The sequence below is a fragment of the Gorilla gorilla genome, chromosome Y (assembly GCF_029281585.2).
Source record: "Gorilla gorilla gorilla isolate KB3781 chromosome Y, NHGRI_mGorGor1-v2.1_pri, whole genome shotgun sequence".
NCBI lineage: Eukaryota > Metazoa > Chordata > Mammalia > Primates > Hominidae > Gorilla > Gorilla gorilla.
This window is the reverse complement of record NC_073248.2, coordinates 18,645,924-18,660,235: the sequence shown is the minus strand read 5'-3', so window position 1 is coordinate 18,660,235 and position 14,312 is coordinate 18,645,924. Positions and strand designations below refer to the sequence as shown.

Below are 14,312 nucleotides of genomic sequence, written 5' to 3'. Positions count from 1 at the left end.
ATTTTGCCTAGAGTTAAAGGATTTTCTTTAATTAACTAAAGTAAATCTAAATGTTTACAAAGCTGTGAAAAATAACTGTCAAAAATTCGATATCGCCAAAGAAAACTCTGTAACCTAGTAACTAGATTCAAAAGTGTATTATTATGTTTATTTCTTCAGTTAAGCATTGAAATGAAAGCACAACGAAAATTTCTTGAAACACTAATCTTTCTTTAGCAAATTTGTAAAAGGTTGGTAAAGTGTTGTAGTAACTTTGTGAAAATCTCACTTCATGGTCAAACTTTGTAAGGTTAAACATAATTTTACATAAGGTTTCATTAAGCTTAGGGTTAATATTAGGAGAAGATTAATTCCAGGATAAAATTTGTCTTCCTGAAAGAGATTATTACATAATAGTGAAGGCTGATAAAACATTTCTGCCCTTTCAAATATTTCTACCTATTGTATTTTGGCAAAACAAATGACTTATGGAAATCTGGAATTGCATTTCATAATATTAAGTGTCTTAATCCTCTAAAATGTTTGGCAGGCTTCCCAGCATAAAATTTTAATTTCAAGGATGAGTCTTCTGAAACCTATATTTTTGGTGCTTCAGAGGGTCCCTGGGGCATAAAAGAAAAAGTTAAACATATTTATAAAACATATTTAAATACATGTGATTTTGATGTTAATATTTTATTTTTTTCAGAATATATTTCAGTGAGTCATATTAACACAAGTATCAAAACCATATAGTGTTCTTAATGTTCTTAATCTCTGAATATGTGCTATCAATTTTAATTAAAATTATTATGTTAAGCTATTGTAAACCACAGACATAACCAAATATCTTTGTCTATTCTGTTTCTAACCACCCTAGATATGTTGTCATTTACAAACATTTAATCTCCCTCAAGAATAATGCTTTATAATTATCTGTAGAAGTTTTCCAGGTCTTCTCAACTGCAGGTTTTTTATAACAGAAAAATGCACAGAACTTAGGAATAGCTAAAATGTTATAATGTCAAGCAGGACAAATGTTAAAATAGACTAAAGCAGCAGAAGAATGAAGCAATCTCTTTACCTTTTGTTTGGAATATTTCTGATTCTTGTTTTGTTTTTTAAAGTCTGGAACACTTTCTCTTAAACTAGATACAGTTTTTAACGCTGTCATAGATATACTCCTGTTAATAAAACTTGGAAAATGCTATTTTTCCCTCTGTGCCTGGTTCCTCTAAAATTTGGAAACTATGTGTGATTATTCTTAACTTACAACAATATAATTGTTTGAATCAGTGCAACAAAAAATGTATTTTCATTTGCAACATAACCAAATAGAAAAGCTGGTTGATTTTCTAAGGCTTTGACTGGAAGAGTGTGTCCTCTTAAATGAATTAAATTTGACCTCTAGAAACAATAAAAGCCCCTTGGGAAAACTGGCCTTATACTTTGTTTACATACACAATCCCAATACTGGATTTCTAACCACTTTGTAAGTAAAAAAAACAAAAAACAAATAAACAAACAAAAAAAACCAAACCAACAAACAAAAAAAACCTGCCACTTTGTTTCAGGCCCAGGAACTTCATGCACTTGGAGCCTCAAAAAACAGAGGAGTTTACCCAGGTGATATGTATCTAAGAGTACAAACCTATGGCTGGGCTCAGTTTTATAATGTCTTATTTAAGATTCCTTGTAGAATAGAGTTTCATCAAAAGCCAATGAGGAAAGCACATGTAAAGTTATTTCTTGCAGCACTATACAAAAATAGTCTGGCTAAGTGTAAGACAAGTCTGTTTTGCAAACAACTCCCTTTTATTGTGATGTATTTTTAACAAAAATCGGGACTATAAGAAATATATATGTTTCACCGTCTACTACACCTCTATCACTAACTTCTCATCTCATCTTTCAGTTTTAATGACCTTTTTTTTTCTTTGAGCCAACTGGTGACGTCCAGCTACAGTTCTTGGAAAACAGAAAAATATGAGTAATAGAGAAATCCATAACAATATTCTAATTTTGTGCAAGCATGAAAGCATTCCACAAATATTTTCAGGTAATTAAAAAATAGGGTAACTGTAACAGAGAATTTTTGTTTTGAAAAATAAAGTCAAGAAAGGTAAGTAAACCCAAGTCTCATGTAACCAAATCTTAACACATATAAATAAAGCAGCCTGTTATCTGAGCACATCAGCAGCCTTGAGGTATTTAAGGTATTCTCACTCTCCTTGTGTAGTTGTGATGTGTTTTCTAATAATCCAAACTATCTTTTTATTGCCTAAAGTCTATCATGCTTTAATATGTAATGCAAATAAAACCATTCATTAACATGCCTTTCTTCTACAAATACCTAAGCCAACTCTCAGTAGAATCCTACCTACTGTTTTCTACACGACACTCTTCTCCAGCAGCAAGTAGCTGGAAAGACCAATGCCCAATTTCCTAAGAGCAGTTACAGTTTTCATTTCTATGGGAGGACAAAGACAACTTAGTTAGCTTTTCCTATGTAAAGAGCAAGGAAAAGGTCCCTGGAAGACCCCAAGTCCATAGGTAAGGGCCTGATTCCAATATAACATTATAATCAGACCAAAAAAAAAAAAAAAGGTGTGGGCACCAGTAAGTGATCTAACACACAAGGTTATGCCTGATAACATGGCTGCAGTGACACAGATAGTAGAACCTGCCATCCATTCAGATAAAAGCTTTTACAAAACTCCGACTCACTCAGATGGGGAAACAATGCCTGGCATAGAAATGCTGTTCTCTGTATACTCAGAGAGCTTCCAAAAAATAAAGTTTCTTTTTTTTTTCCTGTGGACATAAATCCAGTGGGATCTAGTGGGTACCAGCTGGATTCTTTCTTTTTGTTTTTGACTGCTTACTCAACCCATGTGAATCATCACTTCTGTCCCTGATTGGTCCTGAGCCAGCATCCCACGAAAAGTTCTCATTTTAGCTCATGATAGGTCCTGGGCCAAGCTAAGCAGTGATTACAAATTATCCCTTCAGACAGCTCCCAGGCAGAGTGCTTGGGCTAAGCTAACAAGTCCTGGGCCTGGGCAAAGCTAAGTCACACATTCTCCAAGACAACTTGCAAACTAAGCATATATCTTTATTTTTTAGGCCATAAAAACCTTACACTCCAGTGGATGACTTATTCAAGCTTATAGCTCTGCTGACAGAGAGCTTATTTTGCCACTTATTTAAACTTTTGCTCCAAACACTTTCCTGTGTTTACAGTCATTAATCTTAAATGTAAAATAAAAGACTCATGGTGTTATCTCAAATGAAAGAAAGGCTGTTATATCTTGATGCATTGCTAAAACCACAATATTATCTGAACCTATGACATGATTTGCAGCTTTCTTTTGATGTCAGGGTCTGCTTGAGTAATAAACTTTTCTCTAAAGATTAACTCTCTCTTAACTCAATAGGGATATAGAAAAATGTGTTTCACTAAAGCATCTCTCAGGATGTTAAAAAAGGCTAGATAATTTTTATGTGGTTTCAACATATTATGAGTAGTATAGAGTAATTATGAAGTTTTGTTCTGTTTCTTCATAAGCCTTCATGTATGTTCTCTCTCTCTCTCTCTCTCTCTCTCTCTCTCTCTCTCTCTCTCTCTCTCTATATATATATATATATATATATATACAGGAGTATATATATAGGAGTATATATATACAGGAGTATATATATACAGGAGTATATATATACAGGAGTGTATATATACAGGAGTATATATATACAGGAGTGTATATATACAGGAGTATATATATACAGGAGTATGCATATACAGGAGTATGCACATACAGGAGTACGCATATACAGTGGTATGCACATACAGGGGTACGCATATACAGGGGTATGCACATACAGGGATACGCATATACAGGGGTATGCACATACCGTGGTACGCATATACAGGGGTATGCACATACCGTGGTACGCATATACAGGGGTATGCACATACAGTGGTACGCATATACAGGGGTATGCACATACAGTGGTACGCATATACAGGGGTATGTACATACAGGGGTACGCATATACAGGGGTATGCACATACCGTGGTACGCATATACAGGGGTATGCACATACCGTGGTACGCATATACAGGGGTATGCACATACAGTGGTACGCATATACAGGGGTATGCACATACCGTGGTACGCATATACAGGGGTATGCACATACAGTGGTACGCATATACAGGGGTATGCACATACAGTGGTACGCATATACAGGGGTATGTACATACAGTGGTACGCATATACAGGGGTATGTACATACAGGGGTACGCATATACAGTGTTATGTACATACAGGGGTACGCATATACAGTGTTATGTACATACAGGGGTACGCATATACAGGGGTATGTACATACAGGGGTACGCATATACAGTGTTATGTACATACAGGGGTACGCATATACAGTGTTATGTACATACAGGGGTACGCATATACAGTGTTATGTACATACAGGGGTACGCATATACAGTGTTATGTACATACAGGGGTACGCATATACAGTGTTATGTACATACAGGGGTACGCATATACAGTGTTATGTACATACAGGGGTACGCATATACAGTGTTATGTACATACAGGGGTACGCATATACAGTGGTATGTACATACAGGGGTACGCATATACAGTGGTATGTACATACAGGGGTACGCATATACAGTGGTATGTACATACAGGGGTACGCATATACAGTGGTATGTACATACAGGGGTACGTATATACAGTGGTATGTACATACAGGGGTACGTATATACAGTGGTATGTACATACAGGGGTACGTATATACAGTGGTATGTACATACAGGGGTACGTATATACAGTGGTATGTACATACAGGGGTACGTATATACAGTGGTATGTACATACAGGGGTATGTATATACAGTGGTATGTATATACAGGGGTGCATACATATATATACAGGAGTATACATATATATACACAGGAGTATACATATAAATATACAGGAGTATATATATACAGGAGCATATATATACATATATATATATATATACAGGAGTTTATATATATATAAGCAATAAACAATAGAGAAGTTATATAAGTATTCTGTTACCGGTTCAACATTTTTTTTTCCTTTTCACCCTCCATTTTTCAAGATTTTATAAAAGACATGTGGTTCATCCATGGATAATTGTACTCTCTGTAAAACTGCCTGCTTTAGGGCAATGGTTATGGTTTAGTTTAGGAATAATGTGTCATCTCTTCAGCTATGATTAAACACTTGAGTTAGATTTTGAAATGCCTCTGTATATCAATCAAGTTCATCAGAGACACTTGCTTAGGCTTTCCATTATTTTTCTAAGCCCCTGAAATGAGTAGAGAACTTGTACTCTAGTAGTATCACTTCTATGGAGTATTTCCTGCAGGGGCAACAGTGAAGTTGTGGGTTTCTTTAGTGGCAAAAATAAGACAAGCTGATAAAATTGCTATTGGAGGTTCTAAATAAGGGTTGCAGTTAGCGTATTTGGAAGTTACATTTGAGTGTCCCTCATTGGTTGGTTTCTGATTTTAATGAATTATCTCTTTGAAACTTGCCTCATATGACTGCTAAGAGGGCAGAGTCAGTTTTACAATGCTCATAAAGACCTGGATTGTCTCCCAAGTCAAAGTAAGCATGTACAAAAAAAAAAAAAATCAAACTCTTTTCTTTGCCATCTGAAGAAAAGATGTAACTGTTGAATAGTACTAAAATGAACACTTCCTTCAGAAAGCTAGGCCTGTCTGTCCTGGAGCTGGTAAGGTTGTCGTGCCCTTCAGCAATAAATAAACAAAGAAATAAATAAGCCACTTTCTTTTTCAGAGTCTCATAGTCAATTAAATGTCTGTATTTCAAAATGTAACCTAGAGAGGTGCACACTGCAGATTGTTTGTGAACTTTCCAAAGAAATATATAGAGAAAGCATTCCGTACTCCTTTTCCCCCTTTTGAAGTAGCTCTCACTGAATAAAAAGATAGATAGGATGTTCTTTGTTGTTGCATTCGTCTTGTCTTTCCTGAGTCTGGTGATTGACATAGGTGTCCCCCATGGAGGCAAGCCAAACGTTCACCCACAGTTCCAGAGGAGCTAGACAGCAGGACAAGTAATGTTTACCTGAGGGGCTTTAGCTCTCCACTGGTGACTCTTTGTTGGTTTCCTAAGCCTATTCAACCCAGTAGATTCCCAAAGTAACTTGGGAACCTAAAAAAAGATTATATAGTTATTGGATTCAAGCAAGACCATTATATAGAGTAAGACTTTTAGTACTGTTTCTGGCTTCTTTTCGTATGGCCCTAGAAAAATATTGAAATTCCAGGAAATAAGATCGATTGACTTTGAAACATAAAATTATATTTTAGTTTAAATGTCCGTGCTGCTGGAAGAAGAATGTGTGACTCAAAACATGTAAAGCTAGTATGGCTGGCTTTCATAAGACAGCACTTAGCTAGAATATGTCTCTAAAAGGCACCTTCTTTCCGATTATTGAAAGTGGAAATTTTCTGTTTTCATATAGGGCAGAGAGTCTTATTACTGTTAGAAAGACATAGGAAAGGGAGGAGTTAAAAAAACAAAAGTTTTGTGCAAAGTACTGACAAGGCTTCCCACAGAGAAAAACCTCATCTCACTAGGTTGCATTTTAAGATCTAAAATGTTACATGAAAGTGATGAATCCTAGGTTTATATAGTCAAAAGTTAGAAAAAGAAAGTTAACATTCTATCACCTGTCCCACAGTGGGTCTGTGCAGAAAAAATCATGTGTCTCAAAAAGAAATTGTTTAGATATATATGGCAGTGCTGAGCTTTTTAAAGAGAAATAAGCACCCAAAAAGAGAAATTTTATTTAAATGTATGCCATTCCATATAGTGCATGAATACCTATCATCAGGGGACAAAAAGACCCTTATCAAATAAAAATTTTTAAACTACAATTTTGGATTCTTCTTGTCTTGCGAGTGTTTGAATTACATTTCTAATTACTATGACATCCACTTACTTTTCCCAGTAAGATTATATTTCCAGGTCGCAATATTGCATACAAAGAAGAAACAGGAGACACACTACCCACAAAATGACCAAAAAAAAAAAAAAAAATGCAACAGAAAAGTCTGGAGTATTAACGGCACCACTTTGATGGGCTGTCAGAAACTGGAGTTGCTTTTGGGACTTCACATAACACCATAGTGCCGTCTTAACCAGAAATCTTCAGCTACCTTAGATATCCTTTCAGTCCCACGTGACACTTATATCCTCTGTGAAAGAAAACAGTTAGAAAAGAGGCAATACTTTCAACAGCGGAGGGCGAAAGGAGACTGCCAATGTGTCTCCCAGCATCCCTTTCTCCTAAGCTTTGTAAGAATGGCAGGCAATCTATCAGATTTTACCTGACACTGGCCCAGAATTTTCTTGCTCTTTGGAAATTAAAAATAAAAAAAATGAGGACAAGCTGCAGATATGAATGTAAATAGTTTGGAAGTGCACTCCTACTGACTTTTATTTTTTGACAGAGTCTCACTCTGTCACTTAGGCTTCTGTGCAGTGGTGTGATCTTGGCTAACTGCAAGCTCTGCCTCCTGGGTTTATGCCATTCTCTTGCCTTAGCCTACAGAGTAGCTGGGACTGCAGTTGCCCACCACCACACCTGGCTAATGTTTTGTATTATTAGTAGACAGGGGTTTTCACCATGTTAGAAAGGATGATCTGGATCTTGACCTACTCTTAATTTGCCCACCTTGATCTCCCAAAGTTCTGGGATTACAGGCATGAGTCCACATGCCCATCCCCTACTGACCTTTTTAATTAAACCTTTCCAGGTCCATGAACCAAAAACAAACCTTGCAGTCCCCTAATGCACCACAATGTATCAGTCTCCCATTTTGAGGTGTCACACATAATTTTTTTAATCCCAAGAAAATTAAAAATTATGAATGCAAAAGGTGAGATTATAGGAAATGTTTAATACATTAACTTCTGAAGGAGTAGATTTAGTTGCCCACTTTGATGAAGAGTCTGATATCTTTAAGGAAGAAAGAAAATGCACTAACTAGTCTTGAAGAAAGCACGACTCTTCTTTTCTGGGACCTTGAGCCTGGAACTATTAATAGCTGAAGTAATGAATCAGCGTGGGTCAGGAACTTGGCCCTGAGCTACACAAGAGGTAAAGTGAAAGCATGGCTGGGACATTGGCCTAGGACCGGAGGTTCAATTGATAATTTAAAGAAACTTGGCTCAGAGTCTAAAGCATGTTTACTAATGTAAGGTACCCTTTGTAACACACTAGAGGCCAATGTGTACAAGTCCAGAAAAAAAGCGAGACAGAGGGTAATTCCTGGAAGCCCCTTGGTTATACAAAATCATAGCATTTTAATGTGGGATCATGTTTTTTTCTTTTTTTTAATCTGAGTAGCTGTGGGCATGTCTTAAGCACAGACACACACAAAGTTGGATATTTTATTTATTTACATGGGCCATAAGATTGTGCAGGATTCTTCAATTTGTGTCTGCAGCCTGATTTTTCAGGCTGTTTCTCTGCTTGTCAAAATTTTACCAGTAATCCACAATTATGTAGCTTTTCATTCTCAATATTATTGAAGACCTAGATAGTTTCTGAGGGTGGGAAAGAAAATTGTTTGAAGTTGCCTATGTGCAAAGCATTTTTGCCCTGTGAAACAACCCAAATCTTTGTAACTATTGTAAAATCGTTCATGCCTTCTTAGCAGTTATATCAGAAAAGCCCACAGTAAGCAGCTACCAAATATCGGAGAAACATTCACCCTGGAAACTCTCAAAAGCAAATGTTGTCGCCCCACTTTTTCTCATATTCTTGATCTAGAGAACCTTTTAGTCACATCATCATCAGATCTTCCAATTTTAACATCCAACCCTCCAAGTCCATTACTATCCCTATAGGAAATGTCCAATGAATGAGTTGCCTGTAAAGTGCAAGTTTCTTTTTCATTACAGTACAAACAAATAAAGTAAGACCTGGGGAAGTTTTCTGATACCTCAGTTTATATTGAGAGACTTTCTAATATCTAGCTTTTATTTTTTCATCTTCCATGGGAAGATGTTATGTTATTCCTAAGCCAAAATCTTACTGCTTCTGTGAAATAGACAGCCCTGCAGGCAACAGAAAGATGCTGTGGCAAAGAGCATTTGTTCTATAGCATGTCATAATAAATGCAAAGCAGTGAAAGAGAGAATGAGTGAAGAAAAGACAAGATCCTAATTTCCAGTAGCAAGACAGAGCCCTTTGAAAACCTTAATCTGAGCCCTAGTGATTCCATAGATAAGTTAAAAAAGAAAGAAAGAAAGAAAGAACGAAAGAAAGAAAGAAAGAAAGAAAGAAAGAAAGAAAGAAAGAAAGAAAGAAAGAAAGAAAGAAAAAGGAAAGCAGGGCTTTGGCCCTTAAAATAGCCCAGATCCAAACCTTTCCCAAGCCAGGGCTGTGACAACATCTTTGGATCTCTGCAGTTTCTGTCATTTCTATGTATCTGGATTCCACTGCATTCTTCAGTGCCTGCAGAAAGGAAAGCTTGTGGTATGGCTGATTCACCCAAAAATTTTCAGGGAGCTGTCACCTGTACTAGCACTTGATCTGCTTGCCTCATTCCAGATAATATGCCTAGCTGTGTGAAGTGGCTGAGCTCAACCATCACTTACTCATACATCTGCCTCCATTCTGTGCCTGGCGCATCCATAGTGAAATGAAACCTAAGCCCATAGTTTGAGCTGAGTGCAGCCTGCAAGATGGGTTTGTACAATTAGAAAGCAAGCTCAAGAGAAACTTGTGCAAAGGTGCCATCATCCACAGAGATTCTTGGCTGTCGAAGTGACACCCTAGAGTTCCTGTACCAATGGTGAAATTCCTCACCAGTGGCCACTGGATTGTTCAATTATGCCTATGCAATGGAGCCTCCATAAAAACGAACAGGACGGGATTCAGAGAGCTTCTGGTTAGCTGAACACATACAGTGTTCTAGAAAATTGTGTGCACATAACAACAGACAATGATAATCTCAAATTTCCTACAGAGTGTAGGGGGCCTTTATTTGTTTTGAAGGAAGTTTCTGCCTTTAGTAATGTGTCCATAATTTTAACTTATTAACTAGAACATACTCTAAGTTAACCTAAAACTAAATCTGCACATTATAAAGTTTAGAACTTGGATATTTCCACAAAAATGATTCCATAATTCACTAATAGGGTGCAACAAGTTTTACTTTAGAGAGATAAATATTCTTTTGTCAACTGGGTAAGAACTAGACATTTATAATAGAAAAGACAATCAAGTGATATCTCAACAAAAATTCTAATCATATGTTCAGTTTAGGAGAATGATCAGTGAATTTTGTGTCAGAAATATTTATTCTAAAAGATAAGTTTTTTAATTTATAATTTTGTGTCTCTGAAGTATTTGTGCCACTATAAAGTCAAAGGCACCATCTCTGATAGTTCTGTGCCTTTCTTTGTGGTAGGGAAGCTGAGGCTGCCTCATACCCCAGTAGACTCTGTATTCTAGGATATAAAAATGAGAAAAATAAACATTATTACAGAATTCTCTGTCATCCACATCTAATAAAACACAATTCTGGTTCTATATATAGTAGTAGCCATAGATACAAATTAGGGCAGTCTAGTACCCATCAGTCTGCTTTTGTATTTGGTCTTTTGTGTGCATAGAATAATCACATTTGGGAAAATAAGTTATTTTATTGCTCATTTAATGTTGCAGTGCTTAAAAATGCCTTGACAATTTAAATTCATAGCTTGGATCTTTCCAATTATGTTTCCAAGCCTTAGCTGTGATTGAAATTGTTTTGGGCAATGAAGACAGCAAATCATTATGCATTTGTCTCAGCTTAGTTCTTGTGTCCTGAGCAGACAGACTGACAATTAAATCTCATCAGTTTTATTCTACACATACTTAAACAAGGATTCCCTTCTTTTTTTTTTTTTTTTTTGAGACGGGGTCTCGCTCTGTCACCCGGTATCACCCAGACTGGAGTGCAGTGGTGCGATTTTGGCTCACTGCAAGCTCTGCCTCCCACGTTCACGCCATTCTCCTGCCTCAGCCTCCGAAGTAGCAGGGACTACAGGCTCCCATTACCACACTTGGCTAATTTTTTTGTATATTTTTAGTAGAGACCGGGTTTCACCGGGTTAGCCAGGATGGTCTCGATCTACTGACCTCGTGATCCACCCACCTCGGCCTCCCAAAGTGCAGGGATTACAGGCGTGAGTCACCGTGCCCGGCCACTTTAACATGGATTCTATCCCTTGTGCTGACCTCATATCTTCCTCATCACCTCCAACTCCATCTTAATACTACAGTGAACAAGGGCCTTACATTCTTCCAGTGCATCTTGATTACATGAGGCAAGCTCCTTAATTTGAATCACAACCCCTTGGGTGAAAGTTGCAGTCAAAAATGCTTGAGAGACCAGGCGTTTGGCACATGCCTCCCATGCAGTCAGCTTTTGCCCAGCAATTAATATTTCATTGGCAGATGTTTCACCCATCATTTTTGGAAACGTAACAGTAGAACAGCCATCTGGACTCTGTCCAAAGGTCATATAAGGGGTTTGGAACCAAGTCTTTTCATTAGCCCACACGACATCACGAAGAGGCAGTATGGATTCACCTAGTCCCGTGGCAGGGCCATTGACTGATACGATAATAGGCTTTTTAAATTGAATTAAAGTATTCACAAAGTTCTTGATGGTGTCCACAATCTCAAGTCTTGCTCTCTTTCTGTCATTCCTTAAGTGCTTCACAAAGTACCCAAAATCAAGACCACAGCAAAAGACATTTCCAGCTGCACAGAACAGCACAAGCTTGCTGTCATCCACAAAATCCCTATTCAGAGCATTAACCATTTATTTAATTACTTCTGTATTCACTGCATATTTTTCTGTTGATTGAGTTGATAGTGATATTTGGGTGAATCCATCCTCTTCCTTCATGAGAATGTGTCTGTATGTGCTGGAATTTTCTGTTAGCCTTATGGTGAAGTACATCTTCTTGATAAAAGGCTGGTCTCTGCCATCATCGGTGACATTTATTTGCCCTCATTTCCCTCTTGGAACTGATGTGTGTATGTCTGTTGTTCTATTGGCTGCTAATGGGTCTATTAATGTCACTATACCTTTTTTGGTAGCTGAGCCTGTGGCCAAGGAAGCAGTAAGTGAGCCTGACATCTGAGACATTAGCAGGTGTATCTCGGTCCTGTTCTTTATTCCAACCTGTTCTACACCAGAACCTGATAAAGTCCTGATGGGCTTCCCTTCTATCCCCTTGAAGACCACTGTGTCCTGCAGTTCTACCATAAAAGGGTCCAGTTTCTCAAGCTCCTGAAAGCCACTCACAGTTTTCTTGTTAAAGGGACTGTGAGGTGCAAATGTCTTCATAGTTGAGTTTACTGCCTCCATATTCTTGTGTCAAAGAGAAGTGAAGCTGCCTTTCTCCTAACATTCTTGCTGGCAGCAAATAACTGGCTGTTTTTGGATTTGTAGTGTTTGCCAGTCACCAGCATGTTAGGAGAGTTCTTAGAAAACTTGGGGTTGGTAGATCTGGAAGTCCCTCTAGCATGGTTTGAAAAAATTCTACTTGCTCTGGTCCATGTATTTTTTTTTCTGTTTTTCAGTCTATCATCTGTTAAAATCATACATTTTTCACAGTTCATGAGGTGCTGCTTTTGTTCCCAAGTGTCATACTGCTTGTCATAACCTTTCGACTTAACCAAATACTCTATATTCACATTTTTTCCTTGTCTTTTGTCAACAATAGTTTCAACCTCAAACTCCTGGGAAGCCATGAAGAAAGACACAAGATTGGAGCAGTTGCTGTGCCAGCTTTATTTCAGTTGCATCTCTACACAGCCACTTCTTTCTGCCTCCAGTGCCTCACCAGGTTCTCAGTATGGATGAGCCTCTTCTACTTCATTGCCACTGGTGCAGTGAAAATTGTGTGAAATAGCAGCTATGCTATGTGCCTTAGGCTCTTCACACTTTCTCCCTGGTAGGACAGCTTGGGCTTTATCTCATGAAGCATGATAGCTGGCTCAGTAGCCTGAGATAAGAGTAGCTAAATCCACAGCTCCTATTCTCTGGTAGAGTACAGAAAGCCTTCTTTCTGCCTGTTACTCTTTTGTGTTTGTTTGTTTGTTTTGTCTAGTTGTGGTTGCTATGATGATTAAATTGAACATTCTGATGTTATAACATTTTGAAAGTTACACTAGCTTACCTTTAGTAACATACAAAACCTTTACTCCTGTATAACTTAACTCCATTATTTCAGTTATTGAGGTCTCAATATTATACCTTGATGCATTGTATGTCAAAAACACAAATTAGTGGTAGTGTTGCAGGAAGTCAGGGGCCCTGAATGGTGGGACCAGCGGAAGCCATGGCAGGAGAACATAAATTGTGAAGATTTCATGGACATTTGTTAATTCCCCAAATTAGTACTTTTATAATTTCTTATACCTGTCTTTACTGCAACCTCCAATCATAAATTGTGAAGATTTCATGGACATTTATCACTTCCCTTATCAATACTCTTGTGATTTCCGATGCCTGTCTTTACTTTAATCTCTTAATCTCAACATCTTTTTTAAGCTGAGGATCTATATTGCCTCAAAACCCTGTGAAGATTGCGTTAACTGCACAAATTGTTTCTAAAGCATTTGTGTTTAAACAATATGAAATCTAGGCACCTTGAAAAAAGTACAGGATAACAGCAATGTTTAGGGAATGGAGAGATAACCATCAGGTCTGACTGCCTGAGAGCCAGGCAGAACAGAGCCATGTTTGTCTTCTTACAAAAGTGAATAGGAGAAATATCACTGTTATTTTTTTTTTCTTTTCTCAGCAAGGAACAGCCCTGAGAAAGACAATGTGTTCCTGAAGGAAGGACTCCGAGATGGCTGCTCTGGGAATGTCTGTCTTATACAGTTGCAGATATGGGATGAAATAAGTCCCAGTCTCCCATAGTGCTCATAGGCCTATTAGGATGAGGAAATTCCTGCCTAGTAAATTTTAGTCATACCGGTTGTCTGCTCTCAAACCCTGCCTCCTGATAAGATGTTTTCAATGACAATGTGTGCCTGAAACTTCATTAGCAATTTTAATTTTGCCCCAGTGCTCTGCCCCCATTTGCCTTGTGATATTTTATTGCCTTTTGAAGCATGTGATCTCTGTGACCCACACTCTATTTGTACACTCCCTCCCGTTTGAAAATCCTAATAAAAACTTGCTGGCTTTGCAGCTTGAGGGGCATTACAGAACCTGCCGACATGTG

At 37.7% G+C, this 14,312-nt stretch overlaps 1 pseudogene; it reads right to left on the bottom strand.

Moving 5' to 3' along the window:
* Window positions 1-10,444: 10,444 nt before the first annotated feature.
* LOC129530202 (testis-specific chromodomain protein Y 1-like) lies at window positions 10,445-12,828 on the bottom strand (annotated as a pseudogene).
* Window positions 12,829-14,312: the final 1,484 nt, after the last annotated feature.